Below are 14,596 nucleotides of genomic sequence, written 5' to 3' on the forward strand. Positions count from 1 at the left end.
GACAGGTGGAGGATCTCTCGGTGGGTGAGCATCTTGGGGATAGCGATCATAATTCTATCTCCTTCACGATAGCATTGGAAAGAGATAGGATCAGGCAGGCTCGGAAAGTGTTTCTCTGGAGTAAAGGGAAATACAGTGTCATCAGGGAGGAAATTAGACGGGTAAATTGGAAGGAGGCATTCTTGGGGAAAAGTACCGAAGGAAAGTGGAGGATTTTCAAGGAATGTTTGTCTGGAGCTCTGCATGACAACGTTCCGATGAGACAGGGGGGTGTTGGTAGGGTACGGGAACCGTGGTGCACGAAGGTTGTGATGAACCTGGTGAATAAGAAAAGAGAGGCGTACAGAAGGTTCAGAGAGCTAGGAGGTGTTAAGGATTTAGAGGAGTATACGGGATGTAGGAAGGAGCTTAAGAAGGAAATTAGGAGAGCGAGAAGGGGTCATGAGAAGGCCTTGGCGGGTAAGATTAAGGAGAATCCCAAGGCTTTCTACAAATATGTCAAGAGTAAAAGGATGAGATGTGAAGGCATAGGACCCTGAAAAGGTGAAGGGGGAAAAGTTTGTGCGGAACCGTTAGAAATGGCGGAGCTGCTTAATGAATACTTTACCTCGGTATTCACGGTGGAAAGGGATCTGGGTGGTTGTACTGCTGGTTTGCGGTGGACAGAAAGGATCGAGCATGTGGACATAAAGAAAGAGGATGTGTTGGAACTATTGAATGGCATCAAGGTTGGTAAGTCGCCGGGACCGGATGGGATGTACCCTAGGTTACTGTGGGAGGCGAGGGAGGAGATTGCAGAGCCTTTGGCGATGATCTTTGCATCGTCGATGGAGACGGGAGAGGTTCCGGAGGATTGGAGGATTGCAGATGTGGTCCCTATATTCAAGAAAGGGAACAGGGACAGCCCGGGAAATTACCGACCGGTGAGTCTAACCTCAGTGGTTGGTAAGTTGAAGGAGAGGATCCTGAGAGACAGGATTTATGATCATCTAGAGAAGTTTAGTATGATCAAAAGTAGTCAGCACGGCTTTGTCAAGGGCAGGTCGTGCCTTACGAGCCTGGTTGAGTTCTTTGAAAATGTGACCAAACACATTGACGAAGGAAGAGCGGTGGATGTGGTCTATATGGACTTCAGCAAGGCGTTCGATAAGGTCCCCCATGCAAGACTTCTTGAGAAAGTGAGAGGGCATGGGATCCAAGGGGCTGTTGCCTTGTGGATCCAGAACTGGCTTGCCTGCAGAAGGCAGAGAGTGGCTGTGGAGGGGTCTTTCTCTGCATGGAGGTCAGTGACCAGTGGAGTGCCCCAGGGATCTGTTCTGGGACCCTTGCTGTTTGTCATTTTCATAAATGACCTGGATGAGGAAGTGGAGGGATGGGTTGGTAAGTTTGCTGACGACACCAAGGTAGGTGGTGTTGTGGATAGTTTGGAGGGATGTCAGAAGTTGCAGCGAGACATAGATAGAATGCAAGACTGGGCGGAGAAGTGGCAGATGGACTTCAACCCGGATAAGTGTGTGGTGATCCATTTTGGCAGATCCAATGGGATGAAGCAGCAGTATAATATGAAGGGTACCATTCTTAGCAGTGTAGAGGATCAGAAGGACCTTGGGGTCCGGGTCCATAGGACTCTTAAATCGGCCTCGCAGGTGGAGGATGCGGTCAAGAAGGCGTACGGCGTACTGGCCTTCATTAATCGAGGGATTGAGTTTAGGAGTCGGGAGATAATGCTGCAGCTTTATAGGACCCTGGTTCGACCCCACTTGGAGTACTGCACGCAGTTCTGGTCACCTCATTACAGGAAAGATGTTGAAGCCATTGAAAGGGTGCAGAGGAGATTTACAAGGATGTTGCCTGGATTGGGGGGCATGCCTTATGAGGATAGGTTGAGGGAGCTTGGTCTCTTCTCCCTGGAGAGACGAAGGATGAGAGGTGACCTGATAGAGGTTTACAAGATGTTGAGAGGTCTGGATAGGGTAGACTCTCAGAGGCTATTTCCAAGGGCTGAAATGGTTGCTACGAGAGGACACAGGTTTAAGGTGCTGGGGGGTAGGTACAGAGGAGATGTCAGGGGTAAGTTTTTCACTCAGAGCGTGGTGGGTGAGTGGAATCGGCTGACGTCGGTGGTGGTGGAGGCAAACTCGTTGGGGTCTTTTAAGAGACTTCTGGATGAGTACATGGGATTTAATGGGATTGTGGGCTACAGATAGGCCTAGAGGTGGGGATGTGATCGGCGCAACTTGTGGGCCGAAGGGCCTGTTTGTGCTGTGGCTTTCTATGTTCTATGTTCTAAAACACCTAACACTCCCTCCCTTGTAATGGAGATTTTCTCTAACGGTTCAACAATCCCCTCCGAGACACTCCCAGTCAACACATCCCTCTCCTTTGTGAATACCGACGCAAAGTATTCATTTAGGATCTCCCCTACTTCTTTGGGCTCTAAGCATAATTCCCCACTTTTCTCCCTGAGAGGTCCGATTTTTTTCCCTGTCAACGCTTTTGTTCCTAACATATGAATAAAATGCCTTGGGATTCTCCTTAATCCTGTCTGCCAAGGACATTTCGTGTCCCCTTTTTGCCCTTCTAATTCCTCGTTTGAGTTCTTTCCTACTTTCTTTGTATTCCTCCAGAGCTCCCTCCGTTTTTAGCTGCCTGGACCTATCGTACGCTTCTCTTTTCTTTTTGACCAGTCCCTCAATTTCCCTGGTTATCCACGGTTCTCGAATCCTACCCTTCCTTTCCTTCTTAAGACTGATACATTCCATTCATTGTATACACAGAGTGGGATAGAACAGGAGTCTGCCCTCGCACATGCAGTACCACTCAGTTAGATCAGTATTCTACGCTATTTGCACAGATGGGTATTGAAATCCAACATATAATCAGCTAAAGAATCTCTTGGAAATTGTCAGTTACCAAACTGAAGCAAGTCCGATTTCCCACCAACCAAAAGGGAAACATCCAAATTATTACAAGTAATCATATATCTCATTACCTAAGTCTCTCTATTACATTTCATATACCGCCCAACTAATATTATCACCACCGATGTAAACTCGACAAAAGGAACCGGCAATAGTGAAGCAATTAAATGCTCCCCGCTGTTTTTCTGTTTGATTATACATCACCGTTGTAAAAAAAAACAAGCTGCGCTATTTCCTTATTCGACCGGTTATAACAATGGTGCTTCATTCTAAATTGCATTTTTTGTTGTTTTTGTCATTCATTACTTTGTTTCTTTTCAATCCATTCGACGTCTCATTTCTTTTGTATCATTATTGGGCGATGTGGCATCTTCGAGGCCAGGAAATCATCATATTGATGGAATGTCAGAGAGGGAACTGAACATTCAGACCCTGGAAATCAATGTTATCATGGTTGTTCCATGTCTCACCTCCATTTTCGAGGCATTGCTAAAGAAAATCGTGAATGCAAAAATATCGACATCAGCCTTGAAAGTCTAATTGTATCAGCTTGCACAGAGCTCTTTTGGCAGCTAACTACAGATTTCTGCAACTCTTTTTCCAAAGAAACTTCGTCCGGTATAATCTAGCTCTAATTTAACATGAAATCAGCATGGCCTTCATTCGCTATCACATGAAATAGTTTATCCCCGACATGGTTACATGATAACTTGATCAGTTCTTAATCAGCTGAAATCTATTCAAAGACAAAACAGTTTATATGCTCTATGCCATTGAAGTTCAAGAGTGAATCGGCTGCAACAAGTCTGACCTTGCTTTTCGGGTTTAACGGGCATAGTTTTAAACTGGGAATGAAGCTTGTGGCAAGATAATCAACAAAAGGGAAATGGCTACTTAAAAACTTTCTCACCAATCTACCAGTTTCCGATCTATCTCTCCATGATATTATTTGCAGTAGTGACGAACACTCAGTCCTTGTGGAAATCGGAAATCGCCTATAAGTTTACAATAGCCTGTATCGTCATTTGAGGCACTATCAGTGTACTAAGTGGGATATGTTTTGAACAGATCAATACTCTCAAGATTGGGCATCTCTGACGTATTGTTGTCCATCATCACAAACATAATTTTGTCAACGAACGAACTGTAACCTCAAAGCCCTTCACGGCCCCACTTTCATCTTGTCACTGAGCCAGGGGATCAATCCCGGAATAACAAAGTGTTTAGGAGAGCATGCGAGGAGTAGCACCAGGTCTACGTCAAAGTGAGGTGTCAACATTGTGAAGCAACAAGATGTTGAGTCACATGACCCAAACCTATACCGGCATCACCCTGAGGTTTCTCACATCACAGAAGCCAGTCTTCAGGAAACTTAATTCGCTGCATGTAATACATATTTTCTGAAGTGGCTGAACATATTAGATACCCCAAAATATATGTGCTCTAACAAAAATGCACCATTATGTCTGTTATTATAGTCAACAGCTTCCATGGAGTACTTGGGCGGTTGACTTTGTGTTTCGTCATTGGGGGAGATCAGTGCGCAATTCCCAGGGATAGTGGTCAATTGGAGGGTGAGATAACAATGGAGGCAGTGGCGGTGGTTAGTAAGGATCTCGTGGTCAGGTGGTAAGCCATGGGGTGGTCAGTGGGGGAAGATAGTGGAAGCCAGGTTTTCAGAGATCACTGGTGGATGTTGTACAGTGAAAGTCAGTAAGGGATGTAGCTGGAGGGAATTCTCAGAAGATAGGTGGGTAGATCAGGGTAGAGCCATAGAAAAGATGCAACCCATATTGACCATGCAAGTCTGAGGACACGCAGGCATCCTTTCCAATCCTGCAATTAAGACGCAGATCCGCGTAGCCAACTCGGATAGCGAATTCCAGACATCCACGACCCTGAATCAAACAGATTATCCACATGTCCCCTCTAAACACTCGGACACTTATCATGAATCTATGTCCCATGGTTCCAGGATTCTCCACAAAGAGAATCAATTTTATCCTCCATAATCGTAGAATCCTACAGTGCAGAAAGAGGCCATTCGGCCCATCGAGTGTGCACCAACCACAATCCCACCCAGGCCCTATCCCCATATATTTACCCACTTATCCCTCTAACCTATGCACCCCGGGACACTAAGGGGCAATTTAGAATGGCCAATCAACCTAGCCCGCACATCCTTGGACTGTGGGAGGAAACCGGAGCACCCGGACGAAACCCACGTAGACACGGGGAGAATGTGCAGACTCCACACAGACAGTGACCCGAGCCGGGATTCGAACCCAGGTCCCTAGAGCTGTGAAGCAGCAGTGCTAACCACTGTGCTACCGTGCCGCCCTATCGCTATATAATCTATCTCTTCCCCTCATCATTTTGTACACCTTTGTTCCAAGGAAAGTCACCACAATCGGTTTAATCTCTCCTCATAGCAACAGTTTTCTCGCCCTGGCAACATTCCTGTAAACCTCCTCTACATTCATTCCAGAGCAATTCCGTTCTTACTGTAATATGGTGACAAGAACTGCACGCTATATTTCAGTTGTGGCCTCAGCAGTATTTTGTCCAATTCCAACATTACATCTTGACTTTTACATTCTATACCTCTGACAATAAAGGAGAACATTCCCTATGCCTTCTTTACAACCTTGTCGACTTGAACTGCTGCATTTAGGCTCAGCGTACTTGTACACATATTCCCATATATTGGGTAATCTCCAAAACTGCTTTGCCTCCCTAATTGCATGACTTCACACTTCTTCGTGTTAAAATCCATCTGCCACTTTACCGCCTACTCCACCAACCCATCTATATAATTTGGAAATTATAGCTACCCTCTACACTATTCACTGCTCGGCCAATCTTTTTGCCATCTGCAAATTTCCAAATCGTGCCGCCACTTTCATGTCCACATCATTAACATGTAACACAAACAGTAAGGGGTCGCAAAAGCGAGCATTGTTGAACGTTTTATCCAGTTTGGCACATTACGCTGTACACCATGTGTTTTAACACTTTTCACCGACCTGCCATATGGGACCTTGTCAAGCGCCTGGCTAAGTTCCGTGTACACAACAAACAGAGCACTACCTTCATCATCCCTTCTTGTCATGTCCTCAAAGAATTCAATGAAATTCGTGAGGCAAGATCTTCCTTTGACAACTGCACGTTGACCATCCCTGACAAGTCCGTGCCTTTCTACATCTCAATTAATCCGCTCACTCAGGATCACTTCTAATAATTTGACCACCACCAATTTAAGGCTAACTGGCCTATAATTGTTCGCATTTCCCGCGACACCCTTTTTAAACAATTGAACTAATTCAATTGTTTAAAAAAGGAATGGGGCGGCACGGTAGCACAGTGGTTAGCACTGCTGCTTCACAGCCCCAGGGACCTGGGTTCGATTCCCAGCTCGGGTCACTGTCTGTGTGGAGCTTGGAAATTCTCCTCGTGTCTGCGTGGGTTTCCTCCGGGTGCTCCGGTTTCCTCCCACAGTCCAAGGATGTGTGGGTTTGGTTGATTGGCCATGCTAAACATTGCCCCTTAATGTCCTGAGATGCGTAGGTTAGAGGGATTAGCGGGTAAATATGTAGGAATATGCTGTTAGGGACTGGGTGGGATTGTGGTCGGTGCAGACACGATGGGCCGAATGGCCTCTTTCTGCGCTGTAGGGTTTCCATGATTCTAAGTTTGCGTTTCTGCAGCCCCCAGTTAGCTCCTGCATATCTAGTGATGATTGGAAAATCATTATCAGAATAGTGAGTGAGATGTTGGCCCGGCTGAGGAAGATGGGCTGGAATTCTGTGGTATGTTGTGTGGTTGTAGGTGGGTGCACTGAGCTGCAAGCGAGGAGGTGTTGTATTAATCAGCTGGTGGGGGGAGGGGGCAGTTATGTTGCCCTATTCTGGATGGAGGAGCTAATCTTGTGGCTGAGGGAAATCGTTTTGTCCCATGGAACTCCGAGAGGTTAGTGCACAGGTCACGTGGTGGGAATGGGGTTGGAGTGTAGCGTGGGACCCATGGGGAATTATAGGCCTTTGGGTGGTCAAGGAAGTTGCCAGGGGGACGGGTGGTCAGGGGGATGGTCAGTGGAAGGCTTGGATAGGAGGTGTTCAGTGTGGTGTTGTCAGATGGTGAAAAAAGTTGCTCTGGGGTGTCATATTTTAAATGGCTTCGTTACTTGGTGGAGATCGGTCAGATTGTCAGCCGGGTCAGTCAGCAGGACGGTCAAGTGTTTGGAGGGTGGTCAGTGGGGAGGCGGGCTGCAATGGGATGGTCAGATGGTCTGGATGATCAGTGGGTATAGTGGTCGGTGGTGAATGGTGCTCACTGGCATTTAGTCAGCGACGAGTTGACTAGGGGGTAAATAAATGTGTAGTCCTGAGGAAGGGAGGTGGGGTTTACTCGAGGGGCTCATAATAGCTCACGTGGTAGCGTCTGGGTAGGCAGGCGTGGTCTGGTGGGGTCGCACGGAAGACACAGTCAGAGGTGCTCTGTAGATCAGGTGGTTTTCCGTGGGATCCCGTGGAATGTTGGTGGTGTTGAAGTCGGGACAGGGGGAGGGCAACTGATGTTATGTGGGTTTGGCCAGAGGGGATCGAGGGGAGTTTGGCCAGAGGGGATCGAAGGGACAGTCAAAATGTTCGGAAGTTATGTGTGGAATAACATAGAGCGTCATGGTGGTAAGTTAGGATGCCATGTATTGCCAATGAGTAGTCAGATCGGAGGGTGGGGGTTTCAAGAAGGCAGTCCGTTGTTTCTATTGGGTTATTCGATATTGATGGGTGGTCTGTGGATCTATCGATCTATCGATCACCATGTTATCGATAGATGCCTCAGTAATATAGTTACATCTAAGTGTGAAGTGGATTACATTCTTCTAAATTTGTCTAAGTGATGACTACTTAAGGCAGTCTGAACAATCGGAAGTTCGTAATTTACATCACAAAGTCTGTGGTTCCATCACAGGGCGATGGCTCAATAAAAGATTGAACTTCTCGGGCAATTGTCACACAGGTTTTACCGGGGGAACTCTGCGCCGTGGCCGTGGTGTCCCCAGCATCTTTTTTTTGGGGTTCTGCCCAATTCGGATATCTCAGAGCCCGAAAAGTATGAGCCGGAATTGAATGAAGGTAACCTAAAACACTGGTTCAGCCTTAAGCCGGAAGAAAGAGTTGAACATTGGACACGTACTTAAGAAAGAACATAACCGGTTCAGAGAGGCGAAGAAAATGTTGATAAAAATGGTACCAGAAATGGCGATCTTCAGTTACATTGGTAAGTATAGCAACATGGAGAACAGCATTGAGAAACGTTTTCAATAGATGTTTAAAGTTCTGAGCGGTTTAGACGAAGTACAGAGAAACTGTAACTATTGCTGGAAGAATTAAAAATCTTTGGCTCGATTTCGCCGATATCTTCCAAAGAAAACAAATCGATTTGCAGGAAGCAGGGTGACAAGGAAGGCGGGATATTTGGGCCAGATGGATTGATCTTGCACTGTCCGGCACAGGCTCGCTGACGTTCTTCAGTGCTGTTAACCATTCAATAAATCTACTGGACCACTCTGTAAAATGCCACAAATGCTCATGTTTCTTAAATCTCTGTAATAGTTGTTAGTATATTCTGGGTTCTTACCTTATGCTGCGGTTCTTGAATCTGGTTCCAGAGAGTCCTGATAAATTAGTGTACTGCTTACAGCAGATTATCGAACACACCCTGGGTAAAGATTAATTACATATTACAGTCATAAACAAGACCTTCAGCCTGATCAGCACAAACCAGTAACACATTGTAATTTTATTTAGAGCTGGATCCGAATTAAATGGCGCATCATTTTAATTGAATTATTCTGATTATTCACTGATCAATTTTGACAAGGGTGTTCATTTTGTTCCCTGTTGATAGTGATTACATTTCCCCCTGCTCTTTTAGACACACAGTCTACATTTATTGGCTGTGATGTTTTTTTCTCTTTTTATTACCTACTGTGTAATGTCTTTATTATTGGACTATAAACTTTCAAAGAGTTCAAAGTTCAAACATGGTTGCTTTATGGGGTTCAGACACCAGGGGATAGGAAACACTGAGCTCGACCGCTGAAATATATTTACTTTCAATCGCTAGATTTTCACTCCATTTTGCTGCAATTCTATCCGTGTAAATGCTATTTATTGATATTGTTGATGCATTAATCTCTGTACCCAGGCTTCTGTCATATTCCACTGCCCTGAACCTGTGCATTTTCCATCATAGATTATTCTCCCAGCAACAGTAGATTAATGCGGAGAATGTCTTAGAATGGTCTCTAGTTGGTTATCTGCGCTTTTTTTTGTTTACAGCCCAAGATGTGATCAGAAATACAGCACCTAATCAGCCTCAATATTTGATAATTGGCTTTGTCTGCTGGTTGCAAATTTTGGAATGGAATCACTCAATGTCTGACACATGAGAGAACAGATCCACCAGAGGCAGTGGCAGTATTATCGCAGGAGAGTTGCTGGGAGCCCTCAGAATTGAACTTCTCGGGCAATGTCGTGCAACCCTGACTAAAGGACCTCTGGCCTGTTGTAGGGACATCTTTGGATACCTCACAGTTAGGATGTGAGGCCCCACACTGCATGCCAGACTTGACATGCTCAGACCTAGGAGGTTACGATGAAAATTTATGAAACTTTGTTTCGGCTTGAAGCGGGAATATTACCTCGAATAAAAGACACGCACTTGAGTGAAGCTGTGAAGTTCACAGAGAATAAAGAAAAAAATAGGAAAATCATCCATGGATAAAGGAACTCAGTTGCATGATTACTGTCAGCACTTGTAAAAGAGGGGTCGACAGAAGGTTTCGCGAGATGTTACAAACACTGAACAGTTTAATATTAACTACAGATAAACTGTTCTCATTGCTAGAATGATTGGGAAGCGTTTATATCCCATTTCACCTTGTTTAAACAGAAACGAAGAAGTATTGAAGGAAAGGATGAGGGGGTACATGGACAAATAGGGGATAGAGGGACTGGCTGGATTGATCTTACGGAGAGCTAACACAGGCACACTGACCTCCTTGAACTTTCTAACCTATGAATCTATGGAACTACTGCACCAAAACTCGAGATTGTTCAGATTCCCTACATTAAAACAATGTAAAGGTGGTCACAATATTCTGGGCTCTTACCTTGAGCAGCCGTTCCCGCTCCTGGTTCCAGAAAGTCTGAACAAATTAGTATATTGGATTCAACCGTTTATCAAACACACCCTGGGTAAAGATCAGTTACACACAGTCATAAATACGACCTTCAGCCTGATCAGTGCAACTCCTCACCACCACCTTTCTCTTAATGCCAGCTGGGTCTGAATTAAACAGTATAATCTTACTGAATCATTTCAATAAATCCGGAATCAATTTAAACGAAGTCATTCGTTCTGTGTGCCTGAATAACAGAGAGTATTTTCCACAGAATCTTTCAGACCCACAGATAAATAGTCAGCAGTTGTTAGATGTTATTATCCACTGTATAACTTATCTATTATTTAATGAGGCAACTCTAGAGAGAACAAGGTTCAAAGAACAATGGACATTTATTGGGTTCAGACGGCAGATGATAAGAACAACTAAACTCTCGTTTTGAAACATACTTGCTTTCAATCACTAAATTTAAGTGATGTTCAAAATAACGGACATTTTCAGCATTAACTACAGTGAATGTGTTTCAATTGGTGACAGGATTCAGAAACTTCTTATCCAATTTCACAGAGGGCTTCAAATGGCAAGGAATAAGGACTGCACCAGAAAGTCAAATATTTCACAATGTCGCTACGTTAAAATTTGATAATGGTTGTCACACAGCAGAGTCATAAACGTGAACTTCAGCCTGCTCAGTACAATTCCTCATCACATTTTTCCCTAATTTAGTGCTGGGTCTGAATCACTCATATTTTCATTAATATTAACTTATTCTGATAACTCACTGATCAAATTAAACAAAATCAGTCATTTTGCGTGCCTGTTGACAGTGATACCTCCCCCGGCACTTTCAGCCCGACATAGAAACAGTATGCAGTTGTTAGATTTGATGTTTTCCTTATTTTATTACTCACTATATAATGTCTTTATTATTTGGTTATAAACGTCCAGAGAGAGCAATGTGCAAAGAGCATTGTTCCTTTATTGGGTTCAAACATCAGAAGGGAGGAAATATGTTGAAGTACTTTTTTAAAAAAACCTTTGCTTTTAACCATTAGATCTTTCATTCTATTTTGCTACAATTCTATCTCCATAAACGGAATGTATTTGCATCTTGGCTCGATTTATCTCGGTATCATGTTTCTATCATATTACCTCATTTATACAGTCCTGAATATGTGCAGTTTCCTTCATAAATTATTTTACCAACTAACAGTAGAGTAATGATTGGAATGCCCTGGAGATGGTCCCTATTTCGTTACATGCGATATTTCTGTTTGTTAAGCCTTAGCTCTGAACAGTAATATTGCAAGTAGTTAATTTCAATATTTTGTTATTATTCTTGTCTGTCGCCTACACGTTTTGGAATGAAATTACTCAATGTCTCTCCCAGCAGAGCGCAAATCCACCAGAGACTTGAGAGGGAAGACATCAAAATTGAACATCCCGGGATATTAGCCTGGAATGCTCATCTGAGCACCTCTGGGCTCAGTTGAAGACATCTTCAGATGACTCCGTAGTTCGGGTGCCCCGAATGTCAGACATTATTTTCTGACCCACAAGAAGTTATGATGAAATCATAATCCCTCCATGCCATACTTTCTCATAATGAGCTCCTTATAAATTACACACAAGTTCACTTTCAATTGATTTTTACCCTCTGATCATTTTAGATAAAGACATGAATTACATCGGGGCAGGACTGCGACTGCTGACCTTGGAAGGCACTTGATAGAGTCATTGGCCAGGCTTTAAATCAATTTGGCAGGGGGATGGGAACCTATGTGACTATTCAGAGGTTGGGTCAGCAAGAACAAGTGGAAAATACAGCAAGAATAATAACAGTGAGAGGCAGATAAATCAAGAGCCAGAGACAGGTAAGGGCTCAGTAAAAATTGTAGGAACGGGACAAGAAAAGTTAAAATGCTTACCTTAAGGTGTTGTACCTGAACGCGCGGAGCAACCCAAACATCATGGAAGAATTAGCTATGCGGATAGATGATATATTTCATATTGCAGACTCAATGCTCCGAGGTGACCAAGAATGGGAAATAAGCATTGAGGTGTAGTCGGTGTTTAGGAAGGAACGCCAGAGGAAGAGATGGTGGAGTTGCATTGTTGATTGAAGAAGTTATTGATATGATCTTGAGGAAACATATTAGCACAGATGGAGGGATATAGTTTGGGTTGATAGGATGAAATGTTTCCCCTCGTAGAGGGTTCAATAAAAAGAGAGGAAATATTTTACAAAAGGAGAAGGAACTTGAGGGGGGATTTGAGAAGAACTGTTTTCATGCAGAGGGTGACGGTAATCTGGAAACTCACTGCATGGAAGGGTGGATGAGGCGGGGGAACTCTCAACGTTTCGGCATTTAGACGAACTATTGAAACGCCATCGCAGAGGTGGCTACAGGCCAATTGCTGGAAAGTGAAAAAAGAATAAATAGGTGCTTGATGGCCGGCAGAGACAAGATGGGCCAAACGGCCTCTTTCTGTGCTGTAAAGCAGCAAGAGTCTGTTACTCAATAACCCGATCCCCAACTTTCTGCCCATTTTAGTGAAGTCTTTTAATCAGCAATTCACAGACAGTCAGCTGACGAGCATTAACAAAAAGCTGCTGCCCCGATATATCTGAAAACTGTTCGACAATGGATTGACAATGTGATGCTACTTACAGTAAAACAATGCTAACCTCGGCCCGTGGAATCGCGCCGCTCTCTGGATTGATCTGAGGTAAACACATAAATCCCAAGGGCACCTGGCCTGTTATTTGTTTTGCATTTAATTGCTCTAAAAACTTGCTCTAAATCCTAAATTCGCTGATTAATAATCAGGCGGGAATATATTTCGGTGCAGGGAACGTGCAACTCCAGAATCATTGTGCTTAATGTAGTATTCAACAGGCTGGGGATAATTTCGCACCTGAACATCCGGTCAGGAATTTGCACGAGTGTGAGCACTGGCAAATGTTTCACAGGAAAAGCAAAATCTTCATTTCCTGGGCTTCAACCCGATTTTTGAACTCGAATCTGGTTCCTCATTATTTTTCCTGGCCAACATTTCAAAGCTCTGACCTCTGCAACTCACTTTGTCCCTTGAGCTCTCTCCAACGCCTCCCCAATTCCGCGCACCAAAGCAAAGCTCCGTTATTACATTTGAGTCAGCGATTCTTCACGAACCTAATTCCTTCTTCAGGATTGATTGAATCCTGTGATCCGGGTATCGAGCTGTTAAGGGGAAAAACGAACACGCCGAATCATAGGAGCATGGGATAGAAGCAGGGATATGCCCCTGCGCCCTAAGAGCCTGACCCGCCATTCAACATGGACTTAGCAGATTTGCTTATCGCCCCGACTCCACTGCCCTATCTGTCCTCCACAACGGTTGTCTCTGTTGTCGACAGGAAACCTCAGCGTTGAATAAATTCAGTGACCCAGCCCCCAGTGCTTTCGGAGAGGGGACGAATTCCACAGTCTAACCGCTCAGTGAATGTTAGAGTCCCGGGCAGAATGTCCAAGGTACTTTATGATGTCAGCCTGCATCATAGGTTTTGCAATTTGAATTTGGCCAAGGGAAGCATGAGATATTTCACTTCTGGTATGATTCAAATGACTCACTATGGAGCTTTTATCAAAAAGTAGTAGATAGATTGAAAATTAGCAATATTTTTTTACAAATTACAAACAAGAAAAAAACACCCATGATATTTTATAAAACATAACATCTGAATACACTGTTCGAACACAACATATCTCCTTATAACAATGGATATTGCCCCAGGTGCAGCACAGAAAATAAGTATGCTCATTTGCTTTCGCAGCTCAGAAATACCTGCTGTGAATTAATCCTTTGGATACAATTGAAACTCTGATTTCCCAGCTTTGTAAATTCCAGCAGACCTCGTGGTGGAGGGAAAATCACTGCTGGCCTCTCGCGTTTATGATGTGGATCCGTTGTCGTAGCGTCTGCATGGTCCCCCCAATGTACCATGCCTCGGGACATCCTTTCCTGCAGCGTATCAGGTAGACACCGTTGGCCGAGTTCCAGGTGTGTGTACCATGTATCGTCGTCCACTACATCCCCAGAGCGGAGTAGCTACGACAACTTCTCCGGAGCCTTCAACATGTCATCGATCAAGAGGAACATCTCCCCACACCCCCACGTCTTGCCTTCAAACAACCGCACAACCTCAAACAGACCATTGTCCGCAGCAAACTACCCATCCTTCAGGAGAACAGTGACCACGGCACCACACAACGCTGCCACAGCAACCTGTGCAAGACGTGCCGGATGCCATCATCTCAAGTGAGAACACCATCCACCAGGTACATGGTACATACACTTGCAACTCGGCCAACGGTGTCTACCTGATACGCTGCAGGAAAGGATGTCCCGAGGCCTGGTACATTGGGGAAACTATGCAGACGCTACGACAACGGATGAATAAACACCGCTCGACAATCATCAGGCAAGACTTTTCTCTTCCTGT

General features: G+C 44.5%; 1 long non-coding RNA gene across 1 annotated transcript; it reads right to left on the minus strand.

The window, feature by feature from the left end:
- Positions 1 to 8,561: 8,561 nt before the first annotated feature.
- On the minus strand, positions 8,562 to 12,136 carry LOC144484302 (uncharacterized). The gene is made up of 3 exons (XR_013496073.1): positions 12,039 to 12,136; positions 10,099 to 10,179; positions 8,562 to 8,642 (listed from the first exon to the last, which is right to left on the minus strand). It is a non-coding gene; the product is annotated as an uncharacterized LOC144484302 (long non-coding RNA).
- Between the last annotated feature and the right edge of the window lie 2,460 nt (positions 12,137 to 14,596).

The sequence above is a fragment of the Mustelus asterias genome, unplaced genomic scaffold, assembly GCF_964213995.1.
Source record: "Mustelus asterias unplaced genomic scaffold, sMusAst1.hap1.1 HAP1_SCAFFOLD_98, whole genome shotgun sequence".
Lineage (NCBI taxonomy): Eukaryota > Metazoa > Chordata > Chondrichthyes > Carcharhiniformes > Triakidae > Mustelus > Mustelus asterias.